Source organism: Lacerta agilis, chromosome Z, assembly GCF_009819535.1.
Source record: "Lacerta agilis isolate rLacAgi1 chromosome Z, rLacAgi1.pri, whole genome shotgun sequence".
Lineage (NCBI taxonomy): Eukaryota > Metazoa > Chordata > Lepidosauria > Squamata > Lacertidae > Lacerta > Lacerta agilis.
In genome coordinates, this window is record NC_046331.1 from 35,949,230 (window position 1) to 35,966,775 (window position 17,546).

At 42.3% G+C, this 17,546-nt stretch overlaps 1 protein-coding gene across 2 annotated transcripts in view; it reads right to left on the bottom strand.

The window, feature by feature from the left end:
* Nucleotides 1-16,750, bottom strand: part of STAG2 (stromal antigen 2) — a 68,952-nt gene extending 52,202 nt beyond the window's left edge. Inside the window, exon 1 of one of the 2 annotated variants that reach the window (XM_033137807.1) lies at nucleotides 16,365-16,750. The gene's annotated coding sequence lies outside the window, so the exon portion shown is untranslated. Of the gene's footprint in view, nucleotides 1-13,236; nucleotides 13,305-16,364 lie in introns of those variants that run through there. The other variant, XM_033137808.1, reaches the window with a different exon arrangement.
* Nucleotides 16,751-17,546: the final 796 nt, after the last annotated feature.

Genomic DNA, 17,546 nt, shown 5'->3' on the forward strand with positions numbered 1-17,546 from the left:
CCCTCCATATGTGGGTGGTCTGTCGTATGTGTCAACTGGTCACGCTGGCTAGGGCTGATGGGAGATGGCAGAATAATGTAATGACCAATGTAAGCACATCCTCCATCACAATAAATGATTATACAGGATGGTGGTGGTAAGTTAACTTTTTTATCATGTTCTTGTCAACTTCTCTGGGCTATCTGGTTGGCTGGTATTAGAAGACAAAGCTGTGCTAGATAAATCATAATATTAATGTTTCTGTGGAGATACTGACTGAGCATTAAGTTGCTGGAAACCAGATCTGGAGAACCTTGTTAACTACAGTACTTGGAAGATACATATATTAAAGGAGCAGCAAATGATGCTCAATAGGCATTTCAGTTTTTCTTTTGCTATACAAAGTCAGTCTTCACCCAGAGTTTGCATGAATATGGGTATCTAAAGGAAATCTTATGGGAGGAAAACAATGTGTTCAGTCCCTGTAGACTACCTATTTTTGCTTGGCTTACTAGTGAGCCATTATTTATGGCCATCTTCCTTCCCATAGTTACATGATACATGCAGAGAGGCAGCAAGAGAAGCAAAGTACTTCCATTGCACTGATGTGTGGAGAAGGTAAGAACCAGCAGAAATTTATCCTACTGTTTGGAAGAGTTTCTGTTGTTTCTCAAGACCTCTAAGTTGAAGAACAAAAGGGAGCTTTGGAGAGGAAATCTGTGTGCTGTGTGAGATTGCCAGGAGTAATTGCTTTTGTTGGGCGGATGAGTGCATTGTGGGTACCTGTGCAAGTCTGAATTTTGTGGACTGCTTGGGAGTGAAGAAGGAATTCACAGTAGTGGTTATTGGTTCTTCCTTTTCCAAACATAGCCTTCTGTACAAATGGTACCATAAGCATGAACTCCTTTGATTTTTGCTATTTTACTGTTAGTCTTTTGTCAAATTTTAACCATACAGTAATACTTTTAATTTGAAATGATCTTTTCTATTTTTGCTGTTAAGTATATAAATTTTATTTTTGTTTTTTGAAACATTTTATAGAAATACAAATCAAATATATTCCCAATAAACATGTATATTTTGACTTCCCCTCACCCCTTTTGCTGTTTCATATATTTATATAGTTCATAACACTGCTTTGTTATCCTTTTATTCTAATTATTAATTAATCCCTAGTTTTCCTTTCACATTAATTTTAATTGCTTGACTTTAAACTAATCCTGCTAGTGAACTTGTATGTGTCCACAAATGCAAATAGTCCCAGTCTTCGATAAAGGTATTTTCCTCTTGGTTTCTTATTATAGTTGGAATAATTCCTATACATACATACATATATATATATATATATATATATATATGTATGTATATGTATATATATACACAGTCTTTACCAATTGTGCTTGCATATTTAGTAAATTCATAAAATAAAAGCTCATCTAAGGTGTCCAGCTAATACTCTGATTTTGTGAACTTGGCACAGAATGCAAAGGTTCAACTTTTTGGATGATATACTACATTCAAATAACTCATAGTTAAATAACTGATGATCATTACCCTATACTGAAAGTATTCTTATGACATACAGTGGTACCTCGGGTTACATACGGTTCAGGATACTCCGCTAACCAAGGAATAACGCTTCAGGTTAAGAACTCTGCTTCAGGATAAGAACAGAAATCGTGCTCTGGCAGCGCAGCAGCAGCGGGAGGTCCCATTAGCTAAAGTGGTGCTTCAGGTTAAGAACAGTTTCAGGTTAAGAATGGACCTCCGGAACGAATTAAGTACGTAACCAGAGGTACCACTGTACAACTTAAAGAGTTCCTAGATGTATGCTGGTATTATGAACCTAAGAATTACAGTATTTTCTTCTTTAGATGATAAACTCTGAAAGATATGTTTTTGCACACACCTCATTACATGACACTTTGCATTTTCTACATAAGAAGGCATTAATATTGCTAACTGAAAATGTGAGCACAGTAATGTGTTGAAGCACGAAACAGTAGCATTCATTATTTTCTGAAGTTTAAGCCATGATCATGCATAACCTTGTAATCATAGGTGACAAAGAACAGCATGATGGTGACTTTGAGCGGTCTGCTGGAAGGGATGGACTGCCCCATCTGTCCTCTGCACCCACCACAGAAACCAAGTGGGCTGCCCCCTTGGTTTCAGCAGGCTGCTGGAGAAGAGAATGACCTCTTCTTTCCAGCTAGTATTTGTTATTATTGCTGCTGCTGTCGTCACTGTTAACTAAAAACTTTTGTGGAGGTACAGAGAAAGGCTGGAAATGCATTAAAATGCAAATGTTAAATTCAAGGAAGGGTTGCTCTAAGTCAGTGGCAGTCAACACAGTATCCTGAAGGTGCTGGACTTGCAAATCCCATCAACCTCAGTCAGCATTGTGTGTATCTCTTTTAACCTAGTGGGTAGCTTTTACTTAAAATTGCCAAAGAGCAATGAGATCTTATAGAGCTGGCATGTCCAACAGGTAGATCAAGGGGTGTTCCTGGTAGATCCTGGTTGACCTCTGGCCCCTCAGCGATCTCCTTACAAAAAAGCAAAAAAGCAAAACAACAACAACAACAACAACCCAACTTTGGCTTCCTAAAAAAAGCTCAAGCTCCACAACTTCGGCTTCCTAAAAAAAAAAAAAAGCTCCATAACTTTGGGTAGATCACTGCCAGTCTTCTATACTGTGAGTAAATCGCAGTCTATTGAGAGTTGGACGTTCCTGTTATAGAGGACCAGAAGTTAACACATCCAGCACAGTTGGGGCTTCAAGAAAGAAGTAGTACAAAGTGGTCTCCAATTGGAGATGGTCAGAAAGAGAAAGTGTAGAAATGTAAATCCCTTTGTGCTTCTGTAGTATTTTCCTGTAATTCTAGCAGTACACAGTACAGCCAAGATTTTGGGTACTGCACAAAGGACAGCACATCTTCACAGAACTTGGAAGACAGGAAACCTCTATGTCTATGCTTCAGTTAACGCAGAGATACATTAATTACACCCAAGAGGTAGCATCATGTATAGCTTGGTGAATTACTTGTGTCACTTTAGTTATTTGGTGCAGCAGTAGATTGGCACAACTGCACTGATAACATCCTGTGACTGATCTTTCTTCCTCAGTTACTGTATAACGAAGTTCTAGACAAATGATGAAGACATGGGAATAACTCTGCACAAACTCTGTCTCAAACAAATGTTAACTTTTATATTGATATAGATTTTTATTCAGTTCTTTAGTGAAGAGTGCTAAAGAATGTTTGATTTTATACTAAACTTCCTCTCACCTTATTTAAAAGCATGTCATTGGGAAAAGATTTCAATCTTTATTTGTTGGCATCACAGTAAATGGGACTTAAATGTCTGCCACTCAGAATTAGTGAAGAGGGCACTGTTGGCCATAATGAAAAATCCAAATTAGAGCTGTACATTTTCTAGTAATCAAAACCTTAAGCTTTTGACTTATTTAGAACCGTTTATCATCTTGATGGTAAACTTGGAACATATCAAATTTAGCTGTTCAACAGTGAAAACCAAAACAGAAGGAATATTTATATCATCTAAGATGGGGGGGGTATTCTCTGAATAAACATGTTCTTTCAACTGCTAGGTAAAATTACTGAATCTGGCCTCTATTGACTTTTTTGCCTAGAATATCACCTAAAATTAATTCTGAATTCTGTTACCATTATGACAGCCTAGATTCTCTTAATTTAAATTATCCATCATTAAGGAAAGTGAGTGCTTTGCCTAAGAGGACTGAGGCAGATCTGGATAAAAGAAAGTTTTTATATATCTGGAGTTGAGGAATCTGGAGCTGGTACAGCCTCATACCTGCATAGCACTGAAAAGAGCTTTTTTAATTTATTTAATCTTTTTTTGATACAAACATCAACCACAAAAAACACAAACAATAAAAACCATAATAGCAATAATAGCACAATTTGACAATTCAAATTTGAATACACTGATATACCATGACTACACCTTTTTTTAAAAAAAAGTTTCCCCACCTCTCTCACCTCCTTCTACCTCCCACCACTATCCGCCTTATCGCTTAAATATTCATTCCAGATTTCTTCATATTTATCCATTCTTAATTTGTGATGACATGCAATTCATTTGTATGTACCTAATCTGTCCATATTATCAATCCATGTGCTCAATGGAATCTTTTTACGGCTCTTCCAATTCATCAAAACAAGTTTTTTTGCTTCTAATATAGCACGGTACATCCATATATATTTTTGACCCCCTGAAATCTCCCACATTTCCGGAATATAATTTAGAATTAAATTCAGTTCCCCTAAATAACAATTCCTTTTTATTACTCTTGCTATAAATATCCTCACCTCGCACCAAAATGATCTTATCATCGGTCAATTAACATATGTACTAAGTTCGCCTTTTTACTCCCACATCTCCAGCAGTTGTCTGCACTTGTTATTTTCTTCTGGTATAGTTTTGCTGGAGTCCAGTGGGCTCTAAATTTTATTTTCTGTTGAATAAGTCTTAGTCTTAAATCCATAGAGGCTATTTCTGTTGATTTTATACTTGATTCCCATATACCATTTGTTATCTGTACCCCTAACTCTTCACTCCATTTTTGTCTATCATATTCTAAATCATATTGAAACCTATGTTGGAAAGGCAGTTTGGCCCTGATGCTATAGCAGCATCGGAAACACCTATGCTGCTACAAGATTTAATCTCTGCAACAAAACAAAAACTCTACACTTGCAATATTTAAAAGTCTATCTCCTCACACACCTTGTCTTACAGCTCTTACCATGTACAGCTCATGGTGCTGGGTGTAATAGTTTATTCCACCCCCAGCCCCTTTGTTTATCATCTGGCCAGAAGTGCTATTCAGAACTCAACAACTTGAATGCTATTTTGTCTTACTTTGGTTAGCTTAATATGGCAATTTGGATTTTGTTCACCATAATATATCTATATTCTTTCTGTTTGGAGGCAGCTTAAATGGCTTGGTTTCTGCATTCCTCTGAGAATGCTACCACTCCATTTCATTGTCAAGTGCCATGGTTCCAGCCATAAAAACTTAAGAGTTTGCTGGATTAGGCCATACTTATTTAATCCAATATCCTATTTTCCACAATGACCAACCAGATGCCTTCAAGCACAACATGAGGGTAATAAACATCTCCCACTGTTATTCTTTTACCTTACTGCCACTACAGGCAGTACTGTTATATAGGGACATGCAAACTCTGAACCTGGGAGCGTCATATACGCACCATAACTAATAGACATTGATAGCTCCATTTTCATGCCATGTTGTTAGATCAAGGATCAGGGTTGACTGGCTGAGGCAAAGGCAAGTCTGCAGCATGCAATAGTAAAGCATAAGCTGAGGAAGGACCACAATCTAATGGCAGAACACCTGCTTTGTATGCCGGTCACAGGTTCAGTGCCTGGCATTTCCAGGTAGGGATGGGAAAGACTCTTATCCTGAGCTAGTGAACTAATGGTCTGAAATTATATAGGCAGTTTTTTGTATACCTACGGTATGTTAAGCCTCCTTGTTCCTCTGAATAGACACATAAGTCTGATCAAGAAATATTTATTATATATATACAAGTTGTGCCTCTCACATTACTTGTTCTGAGCTACTGTTCTCGTACTAGTTTAGCAGCCGATCCTGCAGATCTTCCCTTTACCAGAGCTCTGTGGTTCAGGATCCACTGTGGACTTAATTAGTGGTAGGAATGAAGCAAGACCTTGGATTATGCTATCCAGTGCTTCTCTCTTTTTTTGCCACCTAGGAACACTAATCCTCATCTTGCATGTAGCACTATCCAAAATCCAGAGTAACAGGATAACTCTGCCCCTATAGGACCTTCCTTAACTTTCAAGCATAAATATTTTGGAACAATTATTGGGGCTTTTATGAAGGTTAAATGTTGAACTGTGTTCTTGTATACTATCTGTAGCCATTTGACTAAAACGACTGGCATGCTGGCAGGGGTTGATGGGATGTACACTGGCTACCCATGTACAGTACTTCACTGTCCGTTGTTACTAGCTTTTCTTTATTTCTACCTTCCACTTGTTGAGTCATTTTTCTGGCTCATGACTCATTTATTCCACTTCCATTTCACACTGCGACCTGATTGGAGATATATGGGAAACTGTCCTTGGTAAAGCTGTATCATCATTAATCAGAAAAACTGTAACTGTGACCATGAATTTAAGCAACAGTTTCTCACATCGATGCTGTCTCTGCACTATATTTAAGTTCAATGAACAGGTTTTTCTGATAGCTGCCCTACAATTTTGTAACTTATTTTCTATAAGGTTTGTTGAAATCAATACTGACTTTCAAAAGCATAAAATTGTTCTGTTTAGGCTGGCATTTGGTAGCCGCTATCTATGCTATTTGAGAGTGAGAAACATCCAAGCAGGAATTCCTACTATGGAATATACGTCCGATTTAATTGTATGAATAGCAGAGACTTGCCTTGAAAATCCATTCTTGTGGCTCTCAAGAAATATGTATATGCTGATAGAAGATCTTATTTAGCTTGAAGAAAATTAAGCTGATACTTATTATCATGGTTTCTATAGCCAATTTGTTGCAGCCAATTTGCACAGCTTCCCCTTGCCATCTCGTCCTTACAACTAATGGGCAGCAAGCAAATTTATGATCTCAGCTGATAAAAAAAGTGTGCAGAACACATGGCTTCCTGCTGCACTAGAACTTAAGAAACTGAGAGGCAAAAGATAGAAATACTGACCCAATGGAGTGGAGCAGCCAGGGGTGAACGTGCAGAACTATTTGAAAGCAGCTAAAATCCTGTGCGGTAGGACGCGGGTGGCACTGTGGCCTAAACCACTGGAGCCCAGGGCTTGCTGATCGGTTTGAATCCCCACAACAGGGTGAGCTCCCGTTGCTCGGTCCCAGTTCCTGCCAAACTAACAGTTCGAAAGCACATCAAAGTGCAAGCAGATAAATAGGTACTTCGGCAGGAAGGTAAACAGCGTTTCCGTGTTCTGGTTTCGCCAGAAGCAGCTTAGTCATGCTGGCCACATGACCCAGAAAAACTGTATGCGGAAAACGTCGGCTCCCTCGGCCAGTAAAGCTAGATGAGCACCACAAACCCAGTCATTCGCGACTGGACTTAACTGTCAGTGGTCCTTTACCTTTTAAAACCCTGCTAAACTGCTATTTGGGGGGGGGGAGCAAGCACTGTATCCTGCTCCCCACTCCTTTTCCTTACAGGTGATCTGCAGAATTTTAACCTTCCCAGATGGGCTCCTTGTGCTGAGTTCTGATTGTTGGATCATCTAAAGCAGTGTTTTTCAACCTTTTTTGGGCAAGGGCACACTTATTTTATGAAAAAAAATCACGAGGCACACCACCATTAGAAAATGTTAAAAATTTTAACTCTGTGCCTATATTGACTATATATAAAGTAATTCTCTTGAATAGGAATCAAATAAACACAATTTTTCCCACGGCACACCAGGCAACATCTCGCGGCACACTAGTGTGCCGCGGAACAGTGGTTGAAAAACACTGATGTAAAGGAAGGTGTGTATGATTGTTGGTTCTGTCTATGATTCCCCATTCAGTTAAGTAAATGGTTATGGAAGCCTACTTCTACCATAGTGCCGCTAACTAGGCTGAGGTGGCTGAGGTGATGGTGTTGTTAGGGGGGAGGTTTTGGAAGGAAGTCAAAGCACCAGAGTATGCTGATTATAGAAATGTTTAGCTAGATTTATGTCAATCTTTTAGCGAATTTAATTTAGTTGCCTCCAATGTGCATCACTGCCTTTCCTCTAAGGAGCTCAGGGCAACTTCCATAGTTTGCCCCTTCCCCCTTTGTTTGTTCATAGTAAGTGATATGTATAATAAGCTATGGCTTAATGTGATGTGTGAACCAGGCTGAAGTGCATGAACATCTTGAGGGCAAAAGCTTGTTTACTCTTGCCCTAAAGCACACATACAGTTTAAGAAAACTACCTGGAAATGGCTTAATGCACTTGCTGTGGTTTGCTTTACTATGCAATAGTTTACCCTAAACTGGGATGGGTAACATTTTCATAGAGAGAGGAACACAATTATATAACCAAAACAGCTAAAAGTATTGAAAACACCCCTAAAAATGGGGTGGGGGAGAACACACTTCACATATACAATCTCACCATCCACCCAAACTAACTCAAATACAGTGGTACCTCTGGTTACGTACTTAATTCGTTCCAGAGGTCCGTTCTTAACCTGAAACTGTTCTTAACCTGAAGCACCACTTTAGCTAATGGGACCCCCCGCTGTGCCGCCAGAGCACGATTTCTGTTCTTATCCTGAAGCAAAGTGCTTAACCTGAAGCGTTATTTCTGGGTTAGCGGAGAATGTAACCTGAAGCGTATGTAACCTGAGGTACCACTGTAACCTGAAGCATATGTAACCCGAGGTACCACTGTACAGAACTCCTCATTTATTCCCTCTTTTTTTCCTTCCCATTATTTCTCTTCCTATCATTGCTGTGCCCTGAGAGATAACACATTATTTCTCTAACAGCATGTTGCTGTTATGCTCCTTCTTTCCCCATTTTTATGTCTCCTCAGTGTATATTGTGCTTGGTTGCATTAACTGACTATTTGGGATAGTGCAAATAGTCAGTGCAGAATTATTGGTTCTTGGGGAAAGATGGGCAGAAATAAGCCTCCTCTTTGATAGTTGCAGAGCTTAATAGGGGCTATAGAGCAACAAGCACTCAATAAGCAAATGAGTAAGGAATTAGAACACTATCAGTTAGCTTGAAATAATTTTAAAGCAATCCTTTCTCATGGTAATATTGGTTCATAAGTGGTGTAAAAGTGGTTGTGATAAGTCTACCTTGGCTGATGAGAGTTGTCTTAAGTATACCAACGATATACAGATTATTTCTTCATAGCACCTGAAATCAGGAGTGGCTGTGCAACCCCTGGATTAGTGCCTGAATGTAGTGGTTGACTGCATGGTGGCTAATAAACTGACTTTGAAATATGTATTTTTTTTTTAAATCCTTCCCTGGATTCAAACAGCTACTGGGATCAGTAATAGCCTACTACCTTGGGAGGATCAAGACAAGACAGAAACATGTGGCTAGTTTCGCCATAGCTGTTTGTTTAAAACAAATTCAGATTAAAAATCAAAACTGGAAACAGAACTGATCGAATCGAACTCTAAAAACCTTTCCAAGGTGTATAACTTGTTGCTAGAGTGGCATACGAAAGACGAATTGGTTAAATCGACAATGATAGACTGGGCGAAAGATGTGGGTCATAATATTATGATGGATGACTGGGAGAGATTGTGGAAGAAAGGTATCAAATTTACAGCTGGTAACAGTTTAAGAGAAAATATAATGAAAATGCTTTATAGATGGTATCTGACACCAGTTAAGATAGCTAAGATGAATCCTACAATGACTGATGTGTGTTGGAAATGTAAATCTACGAAAGGTACCTTTTATCATATGTGGTGGTCATGTCCAGGGGTAAATGCTTTCTGGGATAAGATTTACAATGAACTCAAAAAGGTAATGAAAATTACCTTTAGTAAGAAACCAGAGGCATTTCTTTTGAGCATGACCAACGAAGAGATACCCAGTCAGGATAGATTATTCTTTATGTATGCCACAACAGCTGCTAGAATTTTACTGGCAAGAAATTGGAAAGGTGAAGAGATTCCGACAGTGGAAGAATGGCAGATGAAATTAATGGACTTCATGGAGCTCGCCGAACTGACCGCGAGAATCCGAGACCAGAGGGAGGAGAAGGTGTCGCAGGATTGGAAGAAATTCAAGGATTATTTACTTAAGTGTGTAAAATTGAATATCTGAGCAGAATTAGCTAGAAGAATCGGTTTTAGCGTGTTTATGTTAGATAAAATAGTGCAGAAGAAGTTTAGATGTATGTTATAAAAGTTTAAGAGTATTTAAAGATATTGAGTTTAAGCAAGAAACTATATCTGTTTAATTAATTCAAAGTCTATTGAGAGATATGGTAAAGGTATATAAAAAAAAACAAAGCTACCCAATTATATATTAATTTTGAATGCAGTGGAGGGAACGGGGGAAGTCGCAGTGTATGTAAAGAAGATAGAAAATAGAAGAGGATTGAATTAGGTGTATGTTTAGGTATGTATATGTGCTTTTTCTTATGTTTATTGTTATTGTTATTGTTGGTGTTTATTGTTTATTGTGTATTTTTGTATTGTTTTTTCTTTGTTAATATTTGGAAAATAATAAAATCTTATTAAAAAAATAAAACAAATTCAGATTATTATATTAGTCAAATGTGTTCTTTTTCACATGACAACTTGAGTAGTGCAAGATAAAGGGTACACAAAATCAACTATTTCTATTGCCATATATAACAGCATTGTTTTGAGACACAAGAGTATCACAGTTCCAGAAACACAGCTTCATCTAAACAATTATCTGAGGAAGGCATTTCTATACAATCTGTGTGTGCCCTAAAATGGTGCCCACCACCAAAAAGTGCTTGAACAAAAAACAGACTTTATTTTTTATAGATGAATGCAACTGCCCATGTGTTCAAATCAAAACAAACAGACTCACAACCATGCAAGTAATCACGTCAACTTTTCATAACCTGGAATGGCACTCTACAACATTACCACCCTTCAACCATTCTACTCTATCGGGAATGACCACTGGCTGAATCAGCAATCCCCCCCACTTGCAAACACAACTAATGGGTAGTAATTAGAGTGCTGGTCTTAGACCAGGGAGACCTGGTTCAAACACCTATCCACATGACTCACATTGTCAAGTCAACCATCAAACACTATACTTTACTTCACACACATGAAAAATAGATTTCCCTTCACACACATTCAGTACATGGTAAATATGTGATCTGGCAACAAATGTATATTATGTATTTTCCTGAAAATTCAGCAAAATTGCACAGGAATTGAGGCTATCAGACATTATCTTCCACCAGGGCAATTATATATATTAGGAGAAACAAAAGGATAGTAATTTACTGAGTGAGCACCAACTGTTATGAAGTTCATAGTCAGAAGCGTTTGACAAATTTCAGCATAAATTTGACATCATTGGCCTCCAGGTCTGGGGAGGGTGATCTTGTGTGTATGGAAAAAAGGTAGGAGGGGAAACTAGCAGAAGAATGTGGTATCAGGGAAGTGGTGGTCTTGAGCAAAGCAATCCTAAGCAAGCCGATCATCAATTTATTTGAATGCTCCCTTTCCATAGATAAAACTATGCTGAAGGTGCCCGACAATAGAAAAAGAATTTCAAAATTACAGACATAACAATAGTCAGAAATAAAGCATATCAAAAAGTACATAACTAAACTGAACAAATTCTACATAAATAATATTTTAAAATAATGATACCAAAAAATTATATCAACAACAGCAACAAAATCCCACAAGCAATACCCCAACACAAGAGTCTGCTCAGCCACCTCAGCTTTTGTAGCTAGAGTGCTTCAGGGCACTGCCCACCCAGGCAAAGTAGAAAAGGGTTACAAAGACAGGGAGCAGGTCTTCCAGGACTCACAGCCAAGATGATCATATGGCAATGTAAGCTGCATTCTAGCTGCTTCAGGCAGGGTATGTGGTGCCAGGCTGTGTGGGGTGGGAAGCATAAAGTGTTATTTTCTGTCCTTTGGTTGACTCTTATGGGATGATTTTAGTTTTACCTGCAGTTTTGGTGGTGCATCTCACGCAGAGTTCTGCTAGTGAAATCAGCTAGGATCAGCATTACAGTACTTTGTTTATTCCTCTCTCCACTCCAACATACCCATTTCCCATTCTTGACACACACCCTTTTGCCCTCTACACCAGTGTAACTTCTATCACCTTAATTTATGCCAAGAGAGCTTTGGCTGCTATAAGTTACTTATACTAATTCAAGGCCAGTTCAGTGCACTGGAATATACGATACAGTCATACCTCATGTTGCGAACACTGCAGGTTTATTTTTTCAGGTTGCACTTGCGCCAATCCTGGAAGTACCGGAACAGGTTACTTCCGGGTTCTGGCACTTCGCGCATGCGTAGAAACACAGAATCGCAACCCACGCGTGCGCAGAAGTGGTGCTGCAGGTTGCGAACGCTGCAACCCGAGCGTCCACTGTACACCCTAACCTTTCCCACTCAGCATAGCACTGTTTTGAATTGCACTGTGGATTCCGCTCCTGGGGTGCACCAGAGCAAATCTCTGTCTCAGTAATGTATATATTTGCCTATCAAAGTTCTAAAGCAAGAGCCATGAAAACCAGAAAAACTAGCAAGAAATTGTTCTTTCACAATCCCCAAACCTAGAAAAAATGTCATTGGTTTGATCAACCTATAGGCATCCTACAGTTTTGTCTCACAAAATTCAAAAGGGTAGCCATGTTAGTCTGTTCCACTAGGAGCAACTAAAAATATACTCTACGGACTAACCCATTTATTGTGGCATAAGCTTTTGTGGACTAAATCTCGCTTTACCAGATCTCTTATACAGTTCAGAAAAGCTAATGCCACAATAAGGTACCAATCAGACTCTTAGTTGTTTTTGCTCACAAAACAGCAACTAAATACTAAGCACTCCAGGATTACAGAGCTGTTAATAACTTTTTAGCACTTTGTACAAACATATTTGACACCACAGTTTGGACCAAGTGTTACATAATGTCAAAAGTGGTCCTGATTTGAGGTGGTAAGGGAGCAGTCATAAAATAGGCTAGTGACACATGTAGATCATACAGTATCCAACTGAATGTGAATTGCATAAGCAGCAGCAATTTATGGTTTTAAGTTGTTTTGAACTATTTTTGATATTGTGTTTCAATTGTTGTAGCCCACTTTGGGACCCTAGGGTGAAGGGTAGGACTAAGACAAGGAAATAATAAAGGAATGGCAAGGAATTGAGTTGGAAGAGAGAGCCAAAGATGAGAAAATGAAAAGAATACAGTATAATCTTAAAAGTGGGTCACCTTTTGAGGTTGGGCTAAAAGAGGCTCTAGGTTATGAAACCATGAAACATTATTAATCTATGGTAGTAAAAATACTGACCATCACCTCCTAGCTTGCTGAGAAACTTTTGGCTGTTTGTAAACAATGCACTGCAGACCGCTGTGTCCTTTTATTCCAAAATATCATACCCTATGTCGAAGTGACACCACGTGGAAACTATTATATCTCCACTGCAAAACACCCCAAATCTGTAAGCATCATACACTACTGAGAACAGTCTTAACTTACAAAGCTTCTGTTGTGTCCTTAAGCAGAGGCTAAGCTTTGGCTGAAATTCAGGGCAGATGCTGTATCTATCTGCAAGACTCCAGGCGATGTTTCTGATGGCAGCCCCAAGGTGTAGATTGAATAGGCCTTAGCACTTTCAGGAAGTAGGCCTTAAATCATGCACTACTTTGTCCACAAACTCAAATGATTTGCATTCAGAAACACACGCGTGTTCAGATGTTTACAAATCCAGCCCTTTCCTCAAGTGCACTTAAACCCACTTGCCAAGAATAGAAGATTCGGTGTCTTCTAGCAAGGCTGACGAAAGCGAGAATGCAGGGAGAGGGTGGGCGGGGGTGATTTCTGCGAGCATCGGAGCACAAGTCGGCTGCGGAGTAGGCCCCATCAACAAGGACTGTGTGTGACGCAGTTCGGTAACCCGACTCCCCTCCCTCCCCCATTGATGCTGAGAAAAAAGAAAACTACCCTCCTTCCCCTAAGAGGAGGACGACGACAACAACAGATAATTTTGTTCGGCAGGTTTCCTCCTCTTAACCCGTCGGCGTCGAGAGAACCGAGCTAAGCCGGCATCTCCATTGGGAAAGGGGACGAGCCGAGCCGAGCCTCGGCTAGAATGAAACAAACATGGGGTGTGGCAGCCAATAGCGCCTCCTCCCTCACCGCAGGAAGGGAACTACCGAATAAGGGCTACAAGCCGCGGTGTGGAAAGCCTCGAGGGCAGCATCGCCCGGGGAGACCCACAGTTGCTTAGGTCGGCTGGCAAGTTCATCAATACACTGCCCCATATACATACATGTGCTGAAAGCGGACACAAAGAGGTTCAAAACGGAGCTTAACAAGTCAACAGAAAATGGAAAAAGCAGGCGGTAAAACTAACACATTTCAAAATCCAACACCAGCAAGTTCACGCTAGACACCGCACACCACCAAAAATCGGGAGTGGGAAGAATCTCACAAGGTTTCACCCACTTTGGGTCGTTTCACCGCCGCCCTATTTTCAGGGAGACACACACACACACACCCCAAAATAAAAAAAAACAGATCAGTCGACGGAAGGGGAGGTTTACGTCTAAGAAAGTGGGACCAGTTCATACCTGGCGAGTAATCAGCTCAGTTTCCAAGAGTGTGAAGAGGAGGGGGAAAGAGCGACAAGCGAGTATCTAAAACAAAAGTGGCGCCAAAATAAAACCCCCAAAGCTATTAAACAGCCTCCTTCCGCCTCTTCCTCCCCTCCCACCCGGTAGCGACCCAGCGGGGTTTCCAGCAGCACAAACACACCAAAAAGTCACTTTGAACAGGGGTTTGGTTCCCCCACTATCACCACTAACAGTTCAAAGCGCCCACCATAAAACATAAAAAGGCCGGAGGGGGGTGGGAAATGACATGTCTAAGGTTACAATGCTTAGGGTTTTTACTTGTGAGTAAAGGCTCTCTGAACACAGTGCAATTTCTTTCTACGTAAACATGTTCAGGACATCGGGCTGTACATTCCTCACACTCAAAATGCGTCGAGATGGACGTGGGCAAGAAGCAAATCCCACGTTTTCCCAACAGCTCACTTAAAAAATAATTATCGGTGTGGAGAAACAACTCGCGCAAAAGTTCCTGCCGGAACAGAGAGAAAGACAGGAGTGTTCACTCCTCCCAGTACATCCCTTTCCCATGATATTCTGTCCCTTTGCCAAAGTCACAGGAGGACAAGAAAAGTTGAGGGTTTTCCGTCCAGCTCGAGGCATACGCCCGCTCGCTAGTTTCTAATTCCCCAATAAGCAAAAATAAATAAATAAAATAAAACGTCATTTTCCTTCTCTTCGCTTTGAAGTGGAGGAGGGTGTAGGAGGGGAACGGGGGGTGCGGGGGGGAGAGAGAGAGAAGGATCGGAAGGCAGAAACACCACTAAGCGTTTTTAAAACACCCTTCCTGATTTCTCTGCCACCAAGTGTATCTTACAAGCGCCCCGTAGCTTCCTCCCACGGAGAACCGAGAAGTCCGACTTGCCTTCTCCCAGCTTGGGGAGTTGAGAGAATCACCACCATTATTATTTGTTACGATGTGTATACCGCCCTTCATGCGCAGATCTCAGGGCGGTTCACAACGTTGAAAGGTTAGGCATTTGTGCTGCTGTTGTTGTGTGTGTGTGATTTTTAAAAAAACCAACATATCCAACGAAGTGCCCTTTTCTAACACACACACTACACACCCCTTTCCATCCCCTCCAAAAATAATCTGCTGGAAATCCTCCATCTTGCCAGCCGTAGCTCTTAATAGTAGACAACACAGGCTCGCATCCTCTCCTTCTTACCTACCCTGGCAGCCTCTCCATCCCACACAATAACCCCTGGATCGATTTTTTTGGGGGGGAGGGACACAGAGGAACGGATAGGGGCGAGTCCCCATTTTTATTTTTATTTTTGTGCCCAAAGGAGGCGGGCTAGGCCTTTTTCCTCTCCGGTTGAAAGGAGGTTGGTTGGAGAGGGGGAGATGGAGGCAGAGAAAGAGAAGAAAAATAGCAATTTAAGACTGGTGATTTTTTTTTTAGGGGGGGGTTATTTCCGTCTTCAGGCTCGCTCCCTCCCGCCGCCGCGTCCGCCAAGGGAGCGTCGGGAAAAGGGGCAAGCGAATGATGGGAGGCGGGAGGGCAGGCAGCGTCTGCGGGGCTCCTTCGCCTTCTTCCCCCACCATCTCCTCCTCCCTCTCCCTCCTCGCTCGCTCGGCCCCGCGTCCTCCATCTTGCCTGCGCTTGCGAGTTTCCCTTCAGACTCGAGCTGTTCCGAGGCCTGCCCTACATTCCATATTCAAAGAAAGGTGGATAGGGGCAACGATATTTCCAGTTATCTATCTATCTATATATATATTACACAACACCAACGCCGTTGTTGTTGTTGTTGTTGTTGCCGCTGGCCGCTTCCTTTTCTCTCTCCCCCCCCCACCGCCTCCTTCTCCGTGCACCCCCCTCTGCCGCCGCTCAAAAAAATAATAATCATTTAAAAAAAAAAAACCCGCAAACACACGCGCGCGCCCCTCCCCTCGCGACGATTTGATTTCAAACAAACAACTTCCCCCCCTCGGAATTTTTCCTCCTAAGAAAAATAAACTTCCAGAAGCTTCTACGCCACGGTCGAACTTACCTCAGCCGGCAGGCCTGGCTGGACTGGCGGTGACGGGGCTCCTCGGGCCCTGCGCGCCTTTTCCCCCCTCCGTCCTCTCTCTCGCTCTCCTCTTCCAAGTAATTATTGCTGTTCGCTTCTCTCCTCTCTTCTTTCCCTCCCTCGCTCTCACTTCCAAGGCCAAACAACTCGGGTCAGGTCGACCCCTTACCTTCAAGGCCCCCTCAGCGGGGGAGGGGGTGGTGGAAAGTGGGGCCTAGTAGGAAGGCCGAGAAGGGGGGGCCCTCGAGCGGGGCGTTATGGGAGGGGGGGGTTGAAGGGAGCGAAACGGGCGGATTATTTAATTTGGCGGTGGCGGCGGCGCTGGGGATTGTTTGGGGTGTTCGCAGCTCGGCGGCAGGAGAGCGAATGGAGAGCGCAGGCGCCACCTGGCGGCCACCGAGCACGCTCTCCGCTGCTGGGCCTAGAGCGGCATCTGCCGGGAGGACCCGGGAATGCAAGGGAGGGGGTGGGGGGGGGGTAAAGGACGGCATACAAGACACATTCTGGATAAGAACGGGGTAAACAAGGTGCTGCGCGTGCGCGGCTCGTGCAGCCCTCTTTCTCCGCCCCCCCCTCCCCACGCACCCCGCTTCTCTCGCTTTCCAGTTCTCCCCGCCTCCGCTTGCCTACGTCATCACTGCCATCGTCCACGCCCCTGGCTGTTCCCCTGCGAGCGCGGGGGAGGCTCGAGTCCGCACGTATCGCCCAGAAGAGGCGGAGGGATGGTGATAATGAGCAAGGCGGGGCGCGCGCCGCGCCCAGGGATCCCGTGCAATGCCCCGCCCCCCTCCACCCCACCCTGGGCAAAACAATCCGGAGGGAAGGGGAAGGGAAAGCAAGATTGCCCCCCCCTCCCGCTCCGCGACAATCCCATGGTGCAAATAACCTGGGGCTTGCTCCTGAGTGCATGTGCCCCCGAAATTAGGCTGGGAAAAGCACTGTTGGGCTCTTCCGGACTTAGAGAATCTTCAAATTGTGGAGTTGGAAGGGACCCTCTGCAATGCTAGAAACCTCCAATGAAGCAGAGTCCACCTTCTGCGGGAGGCCGGTCCGCTGTCCAGCAGCGCTTTCCATCAGAAAGTTCTTCCTGTTGTTTAGTCGGAATCACCTTGCTTCTAACTTGAACCCATTGGTTCAGGTCCTAGCCTCCAGAGCAGCAGA